Source organism: Lycorma delicatula, chromosome 1 (genome assembly GCF_047948215.1).
Source record: "Lycorma delicatula isolate Av1 chromosome 1, ASM4794821v1, whole genome shotgun sequence".
NCBI classification, from domain to species: Eukaryota; Metazoa; Arthropoda; class Insecta; order Hemiptera; family Fulgoridae; genus Lycorma; species Lycorma delicatula.
This window is the reverse complement of record NC_134455.1, coordinates 400,914,522-400,933,662: the sequence shown is the minus strand read 5'-3', so window position 1 is coordinate 400,933,662 and position 19,141 is coordinate 400,914,522. Positions and strand designations below refer to the sequence as shown.

The 19,141-nt window shown below is 32.7% G+C and overlaps 2 long non-coding RNA genes across 9 annotated transcripts in view; one reads left to right on the top strand and one right to left on the bottom strand.

Moving 5' to 3' along the window:
- The window catches only part of LOC142318484 (uncharacterized), a 61,075-nt gene extending 54,108 nt beyond the window's left edge, over positions 1–6,967 (top strand). For 5 of the 8 annotated variants that reach the window (XR_012754949.1, XR_012754947.1, XR_012754951.1 and 2 more), the window contains exons 3-5: positions 4,154–4,305; positions 5,821–5,948; positions 6,760–6,967. This is a non-coding gene — a long non-coding RNA (uncharacterized LOC142318484). The remainder of the gene's footprint in view (positions 1–4,153; positions 4,306–5,820; positions 5,949–6,759) is intronic. The other 3 variants (XR_012754952.1, XR_012754953.1, XR_012754946.1) reach the window with 2 other exon arrangements.
- Positions 1,076–19,141, bottom strand: LOC142318485 (uncharacterized). Its single transcript, XR_012754954.1, has 3 exons — positions 18,946–19,141; positions 8,543–8,687; positions 1,076–1,162 (listed from the first exon to the last, which is right to left on the bottom strand). It is a non-coding gene; the product is annotated as an uncharacterized LOC142318485 (long non-coding RNA).

The window sequence follows — 19,141 nt, the reverse complement described above, 5'->3', positions numbered from 1 at the left end:
GTCTGCTGAATAGCACTGTGAAGTGACAGTACAATTTCTTAACCAACACCCAAGATTCTTAGCACTTGCTACAAAATTTCACGTACTTACAAAAAATAAGTTAGAAGAGTAAAACAGAAAAAAAGAAAGTTTAATGCGATATATAAATTAAAGTTTTTCCATCAAGTAGTTTGTTATTTATAACTAATCGGAAGGCACACTTTTCTTTCTTCTAGATTAATTATAGCTGAATGTTCTGTGATATTCTTACGTTTTTTATTTATTATTTAAAAAAAAACCTTCTGAAAAATATTTCCTCTCTGTTAGTGGTTTCAAGTTTTAATCGTTTTGATTGTTATTATGGAAAGCTTTTTTAAAATGCATCCTTAAGAAGTTTATCACAAAATCCTGTTGCCATTCTTTGAAATTTAAAATTATTAATATTGCCTTAATTATTGTCTCGAGTTATTTTGTTTCTTTCTTTTTAATAAAATTAAAGTACTTGAGTGAACAGCATGGTAGTGTGCAACTTTTAAATTCAAAATAATTATTTTTATAAAAGTAATTTAATATTCTTTAAACTGTGGACAAGATCGATAAATTTTTTATACAAAGACAACCTATTATTATTTCATTCACAAGATAAGTTCATAGTTCACCCTGTATGTATCATTAAAAGAGATCAGCCTTAAAGACTTTCCCGTACTTAAATATATTTACTATTAACCCGACATATTATTAGAGAGATTTTGGAGGAATTAAGCATGTAATTTCCTAAAAATGTAAGAAGGATGCATTTTGTTTAACAGAACCACTTTTTCTTTTGGTAACGTAGTATAATGTACAGCTTATAACAACAATGAACTAAACATTACCTTACCTGTCTTTCACTTGTAACTAAAATAATCAAATTACAATTCAAAATAAGTTCCATTATTAACAAACAGTAGTACTACCTGTAACGTAATTTATTGAAAATTTATAGGTCAAAGATTTTTTTTTTATAAATGTATAGCCAGGAATTGAGAAAATAACTAAATTTTATATTTATAGCTGTTATGTCTGTAAAATTTATTCTTACCTTGTTGAATAAAAATTGTCCCATAACACAAGTCATACCGTAAGAATTTAAACTAGCACAGTATGCTCCAATGTACTTCCCATTTCCAGAAAATTCATTATTCTGAAAGTAAAAGATATTATGATATGTAACGTGATAATTTCAAAATTATTATTATCGTAATAATTATGTAATAACAATTTTTATTACTGAATAAAAAGTACAGGTAGTTAATTTATATTTTCAGTTTATACAAAAAATTTGCCTTTTATTTTGTACAACTACAAAAAAAGGATTAAGAAGAAACAGGAAAATAAGGGATTCTTTGTCAAAAACAAAGTTCTGACAATGTTTATATTGTTTTTTTTTCACAGGACTGAAAACGAATCCTGTTTACCCTGTATTTGTATTTTCAATACTTATATTATTTTGTTCATATGTTTTTATTTTTGGTTAATGGCTGAAGTATACTGAAAAGGTAGAGAATCAAATAAAATCTGTAATGTATAATATAATTTTATTATTAGAATTTGTATAGTGGATTGTGCTAGTATATTAGATATCGGAATTTTCATTGCTGTGAAAACTCACACAAATACTTAGTAAGCTATCTTTGGAACATTTTTATTTATTAATCACTTTTTCAAAATCTCATCAATCCATAATGTTACACTTAAAAACTAATGTTCAAAATAACATGATTAATTTAAAGAAAAAAATATTTATTAAAAAACAATTTATTAAAAAAAAAAGTTATAGAAATTTTCATAAAAATGTATGTGCATGTGTTGGCCAGTATTTTGATTAATCTCCCTGAACTGGCTTAAAATAAATGCTTTAAAAATAGCTTTAAAAGGATATATATATATAGAGAGCATCCTTGTCCTGTACCGTACAGGATAAGGATGCCACTGACCGAGTAATTATTACTTCTTGGTCACCCGTGCTATATGGTTACTTGTGTTTCATGTCGTGGTCAATTTTTTTTTAAATTTTAATCAAATAACTGGAAGGAGTTGCAGTCAGTCTTGTTGCACATACAGTAATAGTGACGATGACTGTGTTGGTTGAGCCACAATGTCATACACCATTGCACCCCTTAAAAAATTGGAATTCAATCAAACAATACCGAAAATGGTATTTTTATATTTATCCAAAAAATATTTTCAAGCCTAAATTTACTAAATGTGCGTTTGGTATAATTGGAAGTGGGAAAAATTTTCAATCGTTCAAATTTTTTTATTTTTCTCATACCTTTCAAGGTTGAATTTAAAAAAATCTAGAAATTGGCTTTTAGATATTCACATGAATTTTACACATACCAAAACTAAAGTTGTCATGTTTATTTGTTACTAAGAAATAAAAAAAGTAATAAATTCATTGTTGTTCCACTTTAAACGCTTTAAACTTGTAATTCAAAAAATCCTTTCTTAAAGTGCTCTTACACTGTAAAATGTATACAAATTTTCATCAGTTGATCTTGATTAGTTTTTACTGGGTGTTGATTATAAACACCGTTCATATGTACAGTCTTATAAATATAAAATAATACATTACACATATATATATATATATAGTCTTTTTATGTAACATTGCAACATATTGGACCAAATTATTAAAGTAAATAATTACTCTGATAAGCTTTTAAACCCTAAAAAGAAATCGATTGAATGGATTGCATTTAATATATCATTTTTTGTTTAATTTAATTTTGAAGACTGAAAATTCAAATATATTTAATATTAATGTAGATAACATAGGAAATTTTACTTAAAAAAAAGGAATCCCATTGTCCCAATTTAGAAATTTTAAAAAGTTTTTGGATTTTCTATAATTTCTGATAGATACTTTATCTGTTTTTCAAGTTGCTGGCTGTTATTAAAAATGTTACATGAGGTAGCTGTCGAGCAGGCAGATAAATGGGATTCAGAATTACATTAAATATTTGATTTTTTTATAGCAAATATACACATCTCAATCTTGGTATGATTTTTGAACTTATCGGACAAGAAGCTCAGTATACCTTTTTTTTTAATTATAATTTTTTTTATTGAATAACATTGCACCAAATTGAACCGACTTATTAAACTTACTTAAGTAAATTTTTAAACCTGGATATAAAATTTCAATTCTTTAAACTAATTCTCAAGATTGAAAATCCAACCGCATCTAGTTTTAAGGTAGACATAATGGGAAATTTTCTTAAAAAAAAGGTTCCATTGGGTCCGACTTCAAAATTTTTGAATGTTTTATTATTTATGATCTTTATGTCTTTCTAGTTGTGGCTGTTATTAAAAATGTTATATGCAGGTTGCTGCCAATCAAGAGTTTCAAGTAGTACTCTAATGTTTTTCTAAAATTTTTATTTTTTTAAAAATTATACTCTAAATAAGTATGATTTTGGTGTTAAAATGATCATTTGGTCAAGAGGGACTCTTGAGTCAGTCACTGGAATTCAAAATTCTTTACTAAGAATTTTTATTTTTTTTTATTTTTTTATTTTTAATACTGAATAATTGTTACGGTTAAAAGTTATTTGATCAAAAGTATATCAGACCCAAATGTTTTACTAAGAATTTTGATCTTTTTGCAGTTGAGCTGTTAATATTGCATAATTAGTTACTAACATTAAAAAATTCTATGGAATATTTGAAATAAAAAATCTGCTGAGGGCAAAGCCGGTTAAGAAAAGGTAACGGAATCTTAAAATTCTATTATTCTAGAAACAGTTGTAAAACAATACTTTTTTATGTGTAATTTTGAATACCAAATTCTTACAGTTTTTCTTCGAATAAGTTGAAATCCTAAAACAGAACGCAAAATAAAAAGTTGTAATAAAGCTATTTTTCATTTGATCGGTTTATTTTTTAAAGCTTTTAAAAGGATCTTTTTTATGATGTATACAGTAGATTAATTTTAGGGTTGAAAATGAAATGATTCTTAAAAATTACAAATATTTTTAAGTATTATTAACTTGTTTATATTTAGGGGAGGAATTGGTTTTGATATAAATTATATAAAATAATACAGCGGAATAACTTGTTTGAAAAGCTATTTGTACGTTTATTCACCTTAGTGAGTTATAAGTTTTTTAACACGTGTAAATTGTTACAGGATGATTCACCATTAGCCAGTCTACCGTTGCTCGGTTATTCGATATCTACCCCGACTGAAAAAGATGGGATACATAAGGATTATGTATTCAAATTACAATTTAAAAATTGTGTATTTTTCTTCAGGGCAGAAAGTGAATACACGTTTAGTCGGTAGGTATAAAGAGCTCATATGATTTACGTAAACCCTTTACATGGTAACAGTTTCAATAGCGTATTTGAAATCAACACCAAAATTAAGTAAGAAAAGTTGTGTAACATGTTAAATACAAATTTTGTATAGACTAATATAATGAATACATAGTATTATCAACAATATTCATCTTCAGATAATTTGTGATGATATGTATCATCGCAAATGTGCAGTCAAATAAAATTCTATTATAACTTATAATATTTAGCCGTTGGCATGCATTTATTTACCATATAGTATCAGTTCATAAAAGCCACTGTACAGTTTCTATAGACTAAAGAGATTTAATACCGATTACTTGTATACAACCCTAATAAATTTTCTAAATGAATTCAGCTTTCTGGTGGAAACCGCTTACAAAAGAGATTAAAATGTTAATTTTTTAATCTAAATTTATCCCTAAATGCTGTTGTGTATGAACATTTATAATGTTTTGATTTTATGATTTATTAATAGATTACTTGCATTGACTTAAACAGCTTGTAACAACATCGTTACAATTTTTATGATATTAAATCCCAGTTTATATGGTAAAGAACCATTCATTTGCAGTCTTGAAGGCCTCTTTTATCTGACATTAATTCCATCATAGAATCACACTGAGTCAGATTATTATGGGCAGATTGTTCCCTTAGCGTATATCCTGCTTTTTTATTTTTCATCTCTTCTTCCTTAGGGAGATAATATTACATTTCAGGATGAATTGAAGGCTCGTGAGATACTTTTAATTAGCTATTTGCAACCCCTGTCTAGAAAATGAAGAAGACAATCATCTTTCAGGTTGAGTTATCAATATATCATTCCCGATTAGCCCCAGTAAGAAATTAGCTGCTCATATGGCTGGGAAAAGGATGTCTCAGATAAAACCAGAATAGTGGTTGGCCTAATTTCCATCATATCTATTCAAGGAGAAAAGGATGAAGAATACGGAACGGGAAGTGAGTGTGAGGATGATGATCAACACTGGATTTTCTCTGATCCAGCTAGGTGAAATGGCATGTAGAGTATTTCTTGGATAAATGTCAGCTGCAGCTGCAGCTTCATTTGTTGGAAATTCTAATAGTTAAGCGGACAACTGCTTCTTTATTGGGATTTGATAGATCAGCGACTCTTGCTTGCTTGCTACACTGTTTCAGGATTCTGTTAAAGCATAACACATTTTGATTAATGACTAACATTCCTGGTAGTTAAAAGCTGGCCTTTAGTTTGTTATTAAAATTTATATCTAATATCATCTTGTTAAAAATAATTTATCTTATAATCTTCTCATCGAGCCAATCATTATTACGCATAGACAAATGAGTTTTCTTATACCGAGTGACTGTATTTGTTTCTATAGATATATTTCTGTTAGGCGTGTGGAAGGAGATTACAGTATAGAAGTATATTTACATTATAAAATGTTAGTTTTTATATTATGCGATTTAAAATAAAATAAGTCGTTATAATATTTTCCACAATTTTTTATTTTTTAGATGGATGGAAGTGATAAGTAGTGCTACACAGCATTCAAATAATAATCGAAGCAGATTATTATGCAATTTGGACAGCTCTTATATGAATGATGAAAGCCATGCATGACAGTGTATATTGATACGTCATTGTGAGTAGTTACAAACAATTAAGAATAAAGATTACAGTATGAGAGAGTGTAATATATATCCATTGGTGATTCCAAGGTTATTGGCGAATAATTCACTATTGACATAAGCTCCAGCCAGATAAGCCAATAACAGACACTTGTACCATATAATTCCTATTTTTTATCCATAAATCTTTTTGATATCATCTATAATCATGGAAGAGTTACAGATATAAAATTTATTATTAGCTTTTAATAAAATATAATAATAATTATGTAATTTTAACCGCTGATCAGTACAATTAGTTTCCAATTTAACTGGTCTTGTCCAATTTCTAATGGAACCCAGTAAAATGGTAAGAACTGCTAGCTATAAATAGAGGAGGTTTTATCTCTGACAGTTGTTACTTAATGAAATATTTTTTAAATTATGATGTGTTTTTAATAGTTTTTTGATGATATTAATGTAATGCATAAAAGAAAATTACTGTAATATTTGGTATTAATTAAACCATTTATATTTTCTGTCTTGATTGTTTAGTATTCATAATAGTAAATTATGAATATTTACTATTAGGGAAAGGGAAAAAATTTCCCTTTTTCTCAGCAAATTGATAATTATATAAAAACTATTGATACAAGAGTTATTGTGTTTCACAGCATCAGATTAAAATTATATATACATAAATTCATGGTATGTTATGTTGAAAATATTTTTTTTCATAATATCGGTCGACACCAAAGATTTGAGTTAACATAAAAATTAATGATTGTACAACAAAAAAAAAGAAAGAAATTAATCTAATAAATTATTATTTTTTTTTTGTTTCAGTTGAAGATTTGAAGATTGTTCTATTGACTGAACATGTACCTGTGAATCAGATTATTATATATATATATATTTTTTTTTACTATTTGCATATAGTATTTTATACTACCACTTTTAACTATTAATAATTTTAATAAAATATTTTTAGTATTATAATACTATTTAAAAAAAAATATATATATGTATTTAAAAAATACGGTGAATAATTTTTTATTAAAAAAAGTAATAAGGTTACATAGAATTCGATTTAATCTCCTACAAAGTCCTGTCCTTGGCTAGCAATGCACTTAACGTTGACTCCATGACTGGAGGCATTTCTGGAAGGCGTCTTTCAGAAGGGCTTTCAGCTGCTCGGTCGTGGCCCTCTCAATGTCAGCAATGGTGTCAAAACGTTTTCCTTTAAGCACAGTTTTAATTTTTGGGAAGAGCCAAAAGTCGCATGGTGCTAAATCCTGTGAGTATGGCGGATGTGGACAGACAGGAACACTTTTTTCGGCCAAAAACTTGCGAATGAGAAGCGAGGTGTGACACGGCTTGTTGTCGTGGTAAAGAAGGAAGCCATCGGTCCATTTTTCTGGTCGCTTTCTTCGTACATCGTTTCGCAAATGTTGCAGTACACCCTTATAAAATTCAGAGTTTACAGTTGTTCTCCTTGGAACGATCTCTGATCGCGCATTATGCCCTCACTATCGAAAAAAACAACGAGCATGACCTTGATGTTGGATTTTGACTGACTTGCCTTTTTAGGGCAAGGAGATGAACTGGTTTTCCATTGGGAACTCTGAATTTTGGTCTCAGGGTCATAGCCATAGACCCGAATTTCATCTCCAGTTACAATTTTGGCCATGAAGTCCGGATCTGCATGAAGACGACTCTTCAACTCCGTGCAAATTAACACACGATTTTGCTTTTGTTCATCACTCAAAAGTCTGGGAACAAATTTTGCATTCGTCTCATTTGCAATTCATTAGTTAAAATGCTTTGAATGGATCTGTACAAGATGTTAAGGTCTTCCGATAGCTCCAGAATAGTCATTCACCTGTTTGAACGAACCATTGTTTCCACTTTTTGCACATTTTCAACTGTTTTTGAGGTTACTGGACGTCCCGCATGCTGCTCGTCTTCAACAGACTCATTTCCGTTTTTAAATCGGTCATACCACTTGTACACAGTCTTCAAAGTTACCGCATTATCGCCGTACACCGATTCTATTATTTCGTGAGCTTCTTTAGCATTCTTTTCAACTTAAAACAAAACTTAATGGTAATGCGTTGTTCAAAATCCATGTTGCGCGACAGACACGATAAACACAACCTCACTCTAGCGGCTCTAGCAGCTGATTGGCAAGCTCGAACATGTTACAACTTGTCCCTGCCTTCTTCTTTCTTTCTTTTCCTGTTTAGCCTCCGGTAACTACCTTTTAGATAATACTTCAGAGGATGAATGAGGATGATATGTTTGAGTGTAAATGAAGTGTAGTCTTGTACATTCTCAGTTCGACCATTCGTGAGATGTATGGTTAATTGAAACCCAACCACCAAAGAACACCAGTATCCACGATCTAGTATTCAAATCCGTGTAAAAATAACCGGCTTTACTAGGACTTGAACGCTGGAACTCTCGCCTTCCAAATCAGCTGATTTGGGTAGACGCGTTCACCACTAGACCAACCCGGTGGGTTAACTTGTCTCTGCCTGTCTATATAAGTTAATAGAATATAACAGAATTTTATAAAAATAAAATAATTATTTTATAAAATAAAATCATTGTGTAATTAAATACTCACCTCTGTAATTAAATTTTTAGCAAACACTGATTGAGTACATGAATCTAGCTTTTCTTTACAATCAGCAGTTTTTTCTACCATTTTTGAGACAATATCATTTTGTCTTGTTTCTATAGACCTTGCTTCATTCTCCAGTTCTACCAATCTGGTTTCAACAGCCAGTAAACAAAGAAACCCAAATATAAAACAGTTTATTCTTGCAACAAAACAAGTGACAACAAATATCCCTAATAAGTAATATACTGGCTCAGATATGTTGATGACAATTTTATTGTACTGATATAATGCAAGCTAATGTGATCAGTTATTAACATGTATCAAACAAAATTCACTCTTTCAAAATGCCTCGAACTACATAATCTTACAACTATCATTTTACCTGAACAACACTTGGAAGTATTTAAATAAAATGAAGTACTTAGCATACATAAAAATACACAACGCCACGTTTTTTTAATCAGTCTAATCAAAATAATTAAAAATAATAAATAAATGTATCTAATATGCGAGAAAAGGTTGTATAAAATATAATCTTAAAACAAGAATCAAAAACCACAAATATAATAGTCCTTTCCTTTCTTTTTTCTTGTTTAGCCTCCGGTAACTACCGTTTAGATAATTCTTCAGAGGATGAATGAGGATGATATGTATGAGTGTAAATGAAGTGTAGTCTTGTACATTCTCAGTTCGACCGTTCCTGAGATGTATGGTTAATTGAAACCCAACCACCAAAAAACACCGGTATCCACAATCTAGTATTCAAATCCGTGTAAAAATAACTGGCTTTACTAGGACTTGAATGCTGTAACCCTCGACTTCCAAATCAGCTGATTTGGAAAGACGCGTTAACCACTAGACCAACCCAGTGGATTAAATATAATGGCCCTGGAATATATAAACTAAACTGAACATCTATCTTGTTCCACATAAGATACATTATTTAAAAAAAAAGGAATTCAGGAATATTGCCTTCATTTGTGATAGTGATTTCTGAACTGTTTTTTTTTTTTTTTTTTGTATTAAAAGTTACATAGAATCCATCCTTTTCTTAAATTATTATCTATTTTACTGAGTTTTTGCTTATTGTGTTACAGTGATGTATTTATTATTTTTGTTTTTATTTTTATTTACCACTGTACTGTCGCCCTCCATGATGGGAATTGTAGCATCTCTACCTTTTATCCAGAAGGTTCTGGATTCAAATCCAGTTAGACTTGACATTTTTCATACAAGTTGTTTCACATTAACTTCTTCATAGACTAAATATAAGGTTGTACACATGCATGCAAAGCCAACCAAAATTCTGGTGATACACAGTCTTACAAATGATGCTTTCAGTCTGTTCATCATAGGGAATAGCAGTATACTGAAAAATATTACTCAGAGAAAAGCAACTCTGATCAGTGATTCTAGAAGCAACCTGCGCGCACTCACATGCAAATATACATCTACACCCACACACACTAGATTATGATAATGACTATAACAGAGAATGTAAAGCAATAAAAATTAACATACTTTTTTTGTTGTGAAATTATTATATCCAATACTTAATGTTTTTAACTCGGAGCAGGTGACTCTTGAGGTAGCTCAAAGTAGTGAGGACCAAAATTTTTTTAAATATAAAAAAAAATACTCCAGTAAATTGAAAATTTAAAAAGCACTGTACTTAAAAAACAATTCTGTTTAATTTTGTCAGTAATAATTATTAGTTTTGTATAAATTAAATTTTGCTGTTAGTTTGAAAAAAATATTAAACAGGTTGATATATGGGAATGAGCAATTTTGATCATTTAGCTAAGCCATAGTTTGAATTGGCAGATCTGTTGAGTATATTTTGTTTCCCAGTCACACAAGTCAGTCAAGAAGTTGAAAACTTAACTGTTTTAGCAGTCTGAAGAAATCAAAAACTTCCTGCAAAATATTTGAATGATAAAGTCAATTTTCATCTAAATGATATTCAAGAATACTTTCATACTGCTGGGCAGTATACTATCATTTAACCCACCGGGTTGGTCTAGTGGTTAACGCGTCTTCCCAAATCAGCTGATTTGGAAGTCGAGAGTTACAGCGTTCAAGTCCTAGTAAAGCCAGTTATTTTTACACGGATTTGAATACTAGATCGTGGATACCGGTGTTCTTTGGTGGTTGGGTTTCAATTAACCACACATCTCAGGAACGGTCGAACTGAGAATGTACAAGACTACACTTCATTTACACTCATACATATCATCCTCATTCATCCTCTGATGAATTATCTAAACGGTAGTTACCGGAGGCTAAACAGGAAAAAGTATACTATCATTGACTTTACACCAGCAATCATTACAAAATGAAAATTATCAACAGAAGGAACTGTTAGGTTTTTAAAATATCTGCATGTCTTCAGTAAAATCAATAATTATCAAGTGGACATTATCTTATGATGAAGTCAAGACTTATAGATAAGCCCAAGAATATCAATTTACAAGATATTTTCTGTAACCGCATCTTGTCAATAGCAATATAATGTTGCCTGTGAGATCAGATATTTTGGTGATTTTTTTTACGGAGATCTTTAAAAATCCAAATGTTCTCTAATCATCCATGTAGCATTCATGAAAGAACTAAATGACAATCATTAAGATGTTACAGCTAATTACAATGATTCTGCATGAATACTGGTAAAACCAGTAAACCCTTTTTGAGTAAGTAATCAAAAAGTTTTACCGTTAATGTTAGGAAGACGTTTCGGTAAACAATAGTGACATAGTTTTAGCCTTTCAAAAACCATTTCTTAGCAACACCCTTTCAATGATTTGAATATCTGATCATTATACAACTTATACAGAACTTTGTATTACAGTAGAGATAAATTATTCAAATCTACAAATCTAATAGAATTTTAATCTAAAGATACAGAAGTTAAATCTAAAAAAAATGACCTCAATATACTTTCTCATTTATTAAACTTTTATAAGTTAGCGGTATGATAATTTACCTCTTTGAAAAAAATACATGTTTTTAGTGTTCAGTAGCATAATAGTTTACAAATGCCTGCACAACAAAATTTACATTGTGGAGTATTGGTAGTACCGTACCCGCTTCCAAAGAGAAATAACAAACCTCTGAGGCAGGAAAACAGCTATCTCAAAGTGGCTGAATAATTTACCAGTATAGGTTGTGTTTTTTACAGTAGAATTGGTTTGTCGTTTTGCTTAAGTCTCTTTGCTTTAAAAAAATATCGTTTTTGTTTTAGCAGTATTAGATCAAATGCAATTGAGTTTCTCCTACTTTAATTTTTTTAAATAGTTTGTAGTAGTGTTTCACTGTACTTACCAAAGTATTACTAGTGACATCAAAGCAGTTGATGTATTTGAAAAAAATACCAGGATATTTTTTCAAATACTAAAAGATTTTCTTTTTTATGTAAAAACATCTGCAATGAATGATGAGATTACTTTTTTAGAAAATATTACGGTTGATCGCCTGTAGACTGATGTAGGAGGAGATCTAAGTAGATCAAATACTACAATAAATTCTGTAGGTAGTCTTACACTAGAATTCTCAAATATATAGGTTGCTGATTCATCAAGTTATTCGCTTTGTTCAAACAGGACATGTAAGAAGCATATAAATGTACAGTTAGAAAATGGTTCTGAAAACTAGGATTTCATTGATTTTAAAGAGACTCATGGTTTAGATGCTGACAGAGTATCAGCCAGAAACACCTAATACTTCTGACCAATTAGCCACCCCATATCTGACAACAGATAAACCAGATGAAATAAGTGATAGTGATCGGTGACTGACTGGTCAAAATCAAACAGGCCACCTGCTGTATTTAATGTAATATCAAAGGTAAGACTGTACCTACCATACTGTGCAAATCTATATACAGTTTTGTTAATATCTAGCAATTAATATTTTCTCCTTTATTCTTAATCACTTCACATATACGATTTGGCATCGACTCAACATATTTACTACACTTTGTTTTAATTTCTTCATCGTGAAACCATACAGGATATTATTATCTAATGAGGTCAATTTTTGTGATACAATTTCCAGAGTTGTTTTTTGACTATTGACGAGAGATTCTCAATCGGGTTTAAGTCTGGGGGCCTACCCATGAAAGCACTTAAATATTTCATGCTTTAAAAACTTTTCCCACTTTTTTGGCAGTTTGGCATAGTGCCAAATCTTGTTAGAAACATCCCCAAAACATTTTAACTGATTGTTAGGTATGAGCCGGTATATATTTTCATCTGATGTATTTCTAATAAATGGAATCCTTTCCTCCTGAACATAAAAATGTGACTTGTCAGAAAACATAACATTTTTCCAGTCTAGTATTTAGGTCCAATTAGCATGTGCTTTGGCCCACAAGAGCCGTTGGTGTTAAATTGTTGGTGTTAAAAGCTGCTTTTTAGTTGTCTGAAGAGGTTTCTGTCCAACTGCAAGAAGTTTTGCATCTAACAGTTGTCATACGTAAATCTGGTCTACTAGCTGCCATTCTGCTGTGGACAGCAGATAATTTTGGATCAAGGTTACTTTTTCTCACCAATAACCAACACAGAGTTGGACTCTAATTTTTCTTTTATGGCCACATTTGTCTTTCTCTTTTGAAGTGAAAAGGAACCGGTTTTTTAAATAGTTTTAAAATAGCACTCACTGACCCTAGCCCAACTCCACGCTCGGAAACTATTTGTAATTGTGTCATACTGGTATGCTCAGAAAGAGAAAAAATGTTCAAATGTTTTCTTGGAGTTTTGTTCACTATTATTTATTCAAGACACAAACAAAAAAGTAGTAAAATTATTTTGTAATAAAAAATGAAAAACTTTCAACAAAAAACTGTAACATGCAAATTACTAAATAACCAAAGAACAGTAACCTCACATTATATAGTCAACTTAAAGAGTGGGTGTGGTCAAGCAATGTAGCTACAACATAGAAAAAAACAAAAGTTCCCTGTGCCCAAGATTAATTTTCACACAACTGTAATTGAAAATCTAATCTTTTTGAAATCGTTTCACTAATTTTTTCTATAATATTTGCCAATTATATTATTCAGAAGAAAAAGTCAAAATGTATAAACTTAAATTTTTCTACTGATGAATGTAATGTGTTTATTGGCATGTTAATAATCACGGGTACTTCCGTGTTTAAGAATGTATTGGAGTTTAAAATGAGTTTGTTAGGAACAACAGTAAGATAACTAGTTTATTGACACTATGATTATTTTTAATAATTACAATTCTTGTATCTGAATGCCAATTCACAGATGCCAGCAATGACCCAATCAATTTTGACAGACTACAAAAATAAGGCCGTGATAACTATTTAAACATAAAACTGGTAAACAATTTTATCCATCTCTCTTAGACAAGAACATGATTACCTTCAACGACTGTTCAACATTGAAACATATGCTCCTAAAACCCATCAAAGTGATTTTAAAATCTGGACAATAGCATGTGCTATAAGGAGATATTTAGTGGCATTTAAAATATATACTGGAAAAACCCAACAGGCGATACAAAAAAATCAGAACAGACTAGAGATGATATCCGAAAAAGAATTAATGAATTCAAAAAATGAAAACAATGAATGAAGAGAAACAAGAATGTATATTCTTTCACCATTGCAATACGGGAGTACAGCTAATTTCAGGATATTCAAACAGAAAAGAAAATATAAGTGAATCCAAGAAAACTACTAAAAATTGTAAATATTGGGATTCATATTCTAGTGGTGGTATCTTTCAGGGAGTGCGCCTACTGTAACAACACTAAAGATGCACAAACGCATTCAAAATCCTTTTACGTAACCATTGTAATGGCTTTGTGCAAAATGTGTTTTGCTCCTTACCATAAAAATTAATGAATAATTGTTATTTACTTTTTTTAACATTAGGCAAAGACATGCCATAACAGTATTTTTTTACTTGAAATATACATTCCTGTGTAGTGTAAAATAATCTATTATTTTTACAACACCAATTTTATATATATATATATATCTGTCTCGTGTCCAACACTTTGTTCCATATATAAGTGCGGGTCTAACCACTGTAGTATACATTCGGCCCTTAAGTTTTGGATGCATACGCTTGTCACAAAGAACAGCCGGTGATTCGATTATTCACATGTTGCTCACAGCCGCCTCTTTGATTCAATATAGATCCAAGATACTTAAAACTTGTACACTTCGGCATAACTCGACCATCGATCATAACGCCAGGCGATGGTGCTTGTACATCGCTGAACGGCAAGAACATATATTATGTTTTGGATTCACTGATCTTCAGACCGTGACTTTCAAGTCCACATTTCCAGCGACTAAAAACACTCTGTAGCACCGCAACACTTTCACTCGTGAGACCCACATCGTCAGCAAAAAGTACGCTCAGCAGCAATTCATCCACGATGTGCGATGTCAGATAATTAATAACAATGTTAAAGACCAGTGGGCTCAGCATGCTGCCTTGGTGTACCCCCATGCTCACATGAAAAGCGTTGATGTTCCTGCCATGCAGCTCACCTTTGTGGTCGCATCGCGATACATGTCCACAATGATTTCAATCTATCGTTCTGGAACACCGTGACTTCTCAATGCCGTCCATATCAAATCTTGCGGCACTCGATCGAAAGCTTTCTCAAGGTCTATGAATATCATATGCAAATTCCTAGCAGCGTCTCTAAACATTTCCAACAGTAATTCAAGCACAGCTTGAATTGCATTCACTGTTGATCTGCCAGACACGAAACCACATTGATTAACTTGAATTTTTGACAGTACAATTTTCATCAGGCGGTTGTTAATGACTCTTTCCCAAAGCTTCATAGTGTGTGACAGTAGTTTTATACCTCTGTAATTGCCGCATTTTCTGGAGTCTCCTTTGCCTTTGAAGAACGGCAAGAGGAAGCTTTGACGAAAAGCCGCAGGCATCGAACTTCCGTTTTTAATTTTGTTGAACAAAATACAGAGAAAGAGGATGCCGATCGCTCCATCAGACTTCCACAGCTCTATGGGCACTTTGTTCGGTCCTACTGCTTTACCTCTTTTCATTTCTTTAAGTGCAGCTTCGACCTCCAATTCGGTTATGTCTTCCACTTCTTCGCCTAAGACGGGTTCACATGATGGGTATTCGGTTCGTGGGAGCTCCTCGTTCAACAGATTATCAAAGTAGTCTCTCCATCCCCGCGTTATGTCGTGGTCGTCAGTAAGCAGCCTGCCATTTGCATCCACAATAGACTTAGGTGAAGTTATTGCTTTTGTATTTTTTCGACGCTGTGCCGCCACTTTAAAGATCATCCCATCGCTGTCCGGAGATTCGAGATCTTCATAAAACTTTTGACACGCAACAGCTTTGGCTTTAGCTATTTCTTTTGCCGCGGCTTTCTTCGTTTCAACTTTTTGTTGTCGGAGTCGCTCTTTTTCTGTTGTTAGTAGTGGATCACATTTCGACCATGCCTTGAATGCTCCTCTCGTGGCTGCCACTGCCTTCTTGACAGTCACCTTTCCAAAACCAGGCTTCTCTTCCGTTTTTCAATCGACCTTTCGACACTCCAAGCAGTTCTTTAGCTTTCAACAAACAGACATCTTGGAAAGCCTGCCACATCTCGTCAGCATCCAGTTCAGCCTCTGCTTCAACAACATCATGAATCCAGTCTTGCAATTCTGTCAGAAGCTGCGTCTGCAGAACAGGGCGTCTGTTCAGTACCCAGTCTTTGCCATCGAATCTTTTCCACTTTAACCGACTTGTCTTTAGTTCAAGAGACGGCCGGAAGGCGCACTTCAGTCAGTAACAAACGATGTTGATCCACAACGTTCTCTCCCAAGATGACCTTACAATCCCTCACAAGCTTTCTCAAGTCGGCAGTGCACAGATGGTAATCGATCTGGGTCGTACGACCCCCGCTGCTGTAAGTGATCAGGTGACGGGGCTGTTTTCTGAAGAACGTGTTCAGTATCGCTAACTCATGAGCCTTGGCAAGTCGAAATATCTCATTTCCCTGCTCACTTCTGCAGCCATATCCGTAACCACCTTTTATCGCCTTGATTTTGTGTGCCGACATGTACATTGAGATCCGCACCCAGAAACACCTTCTCGTTCTTGGGGAGTTTTTTAAGTAAGTTCTCCAGTTCAAGCCAAAAAGCCTCTTTCTCTGCTGCTGGACACCCTATTTGAGGTGCATAGGCACTGATGTTCCAAATTCCCCTGTCGATCATCAACTTAATGCTCATCAGGCGGTCACTGACTTTTTCAATATCGACAATGTTGTTTTGTAGCTCTTGACATAGTATTATGGCGACTCCATTTCGATGATTCTCGAGCCCGTGATAGTGTAGTTTAAATATCTTTGTGTTCGTATCCAAAAAACTGGTCTTGTTTGCTTAGTTACGCCACTTTGTTTCTTGGACACACAGAACATCCAATCTCCATCTCTTCATCACATCCTCCAGTTGGTAGCTCTTTCCGTTCATGCTACCTACGTAACATGAGCCAATGCGCAAAATCCTGGGTCCAATTGGATGCTTCATTTTGCTCGCCCCCGAAACGTCTCGAGCTCTGATCCGTCCACGAATGGACGTGCCGGAATCACGAACCCGAAGGCTAGTGCCCGGCGGGGTAGTGTTATTTATTTCAACCATCATTTCCATAAAGCATGAATCCATTCTTTTGAACCTGTCTGGGTTTAAAAGGTTTTGTTTGTTTGACGTCTTCATGTTGCCTATAATCAAATTCGACCTTTCTTTTCTTTCCACCGGTGGTCTACAGTCGTGGTAACCCAAGGCCTCGTGACACTGTTGGGATCAGTGCTTAAGGTGTTAATGACGTCGCAGCCTCATCTTATGGTGTTCACTTTGTAGCTGAATTTGATTCAAAAAAGGTCATTAGACATGACCCCCACCCTTCTCTGTCTGCCGTGCCACCTGGTAGGTCTTGCGTTGCCCGGATCACACCACGGGAAGGTAGAGAATCGGATAGTTGACCGGTCTGGAGCTATGTCGTTTTCTTAATAAACGATGTTGGGTACTTAGCCCTGCACTCCGTTTCAACCGGCCATTTCGTGTTGGACATGATACGAGCAGTTTGATCGAGATCTCACGACCGCAGAGATGAAAACGTGTCGAATGTCTCTTGGTGTGACTAAGTTGGACCACATCAGAAGCGAACGAATACGAGGCTCCCTTGAAATAAAAGAGTCAGTGGCGGAGAAAATCTCTCGAGAGCGAAACGATTGGTTCGAAAAGATTGATTCTCAGCACCCTACAATGTTACAAAAAAGATAATGGCTCTTGATATCCCGCCAGTCAAGAAACGAGGAAGACCGAAAAATAGTTGGTGTAGGCAGTTGGAAGATCGACGATTGAAACATGGCAAGAGAAGGACGATAGAATAAACTCCAGAATGACTCTCCGTTCAATGAGACCAAATTGAATTGAAATTTTACTGTTTTACTCCTTACCCTGTAGACTTTGTCTCACAACAGATATTATATATGTAATATTAGTCATTATGTATATTAATAAAGCAAGGAAGAAGATATATCTGTCTGTCTCTGTCTCTGTCTGTCTGTCTGTCTGTGTGTGTGCTTTTTACTTTTTGTTATAAAATTACCTTATTTTAAAATTAAAATAAGATTAAGCGTAACATTTTCTTATTATCTGTTGACATTATTTGCTTCTAATATTTTAAGCATGATAAAATATGCATTTGTAATATGTGCAACATCAAAAATACTTTGCTGATTAAAATTAATTTTTAATAATATAAATTCATTTTATAAATGAATTTATTATTAATTACCACACAAAATTTATAGTGGTAAATTATTTTAACAGTTTATCTTTAGGATAACTTTGTTAAAGTCAGATTTAAAAAAAAAAAACATTGGTATAATAATCTACCATCCACCGTAAAGTATAATATTATATTATCAGTTGAAAAGATTAGAGATCATAATTATTTGATGGTAAATGCTCTCATAGAAAGTCAATAAGTATTTGAAAACAAAATATTAAATTATAAATGTGGATGGATTGCTTATGTCCTATAAAGAGTTAAATTTACTTTATCAGATCAATTAGATCTAGTCTAGAATAACAATGGACTGAAATTCAAACCATATCAATCCAGATGCAATGGTACTGTATTGCAATAATTTATATTCTATATTTTATACACTTACAAATGTGTGTGATTTAAGCCTTTTCTGATAGTACTTTTTCCCCTGAATTCAAAGGTGAAACCGATTTTTCCCCATCATGCAAGGGTCTTTTCGAGAAACTGACATTTGTAATTTCAAATATTTTAATTATACTTCCTGCATAAATAGATGCAGAAAGTATTAACAGTATTAGCAGAAAGTATTAAAGTATGAAAAATACACAATATTCAAATATTTGCTCACCTATAAAGTAAGAAATGAAGATTTTTTGCTGTATTTCACCTGTGGAGCATCCTTCTTGATGGTCCAAGCATATTAAGATTACATTTGTCTTGATACATCTATTCCACACCTGAAATCTCCTGATGAAAGTGTTCCCAGTGCTCCCCCACTGCGCAAAGATTTTCCAGGAAGAAATCTTGGTGCACGTGCAGGAAGT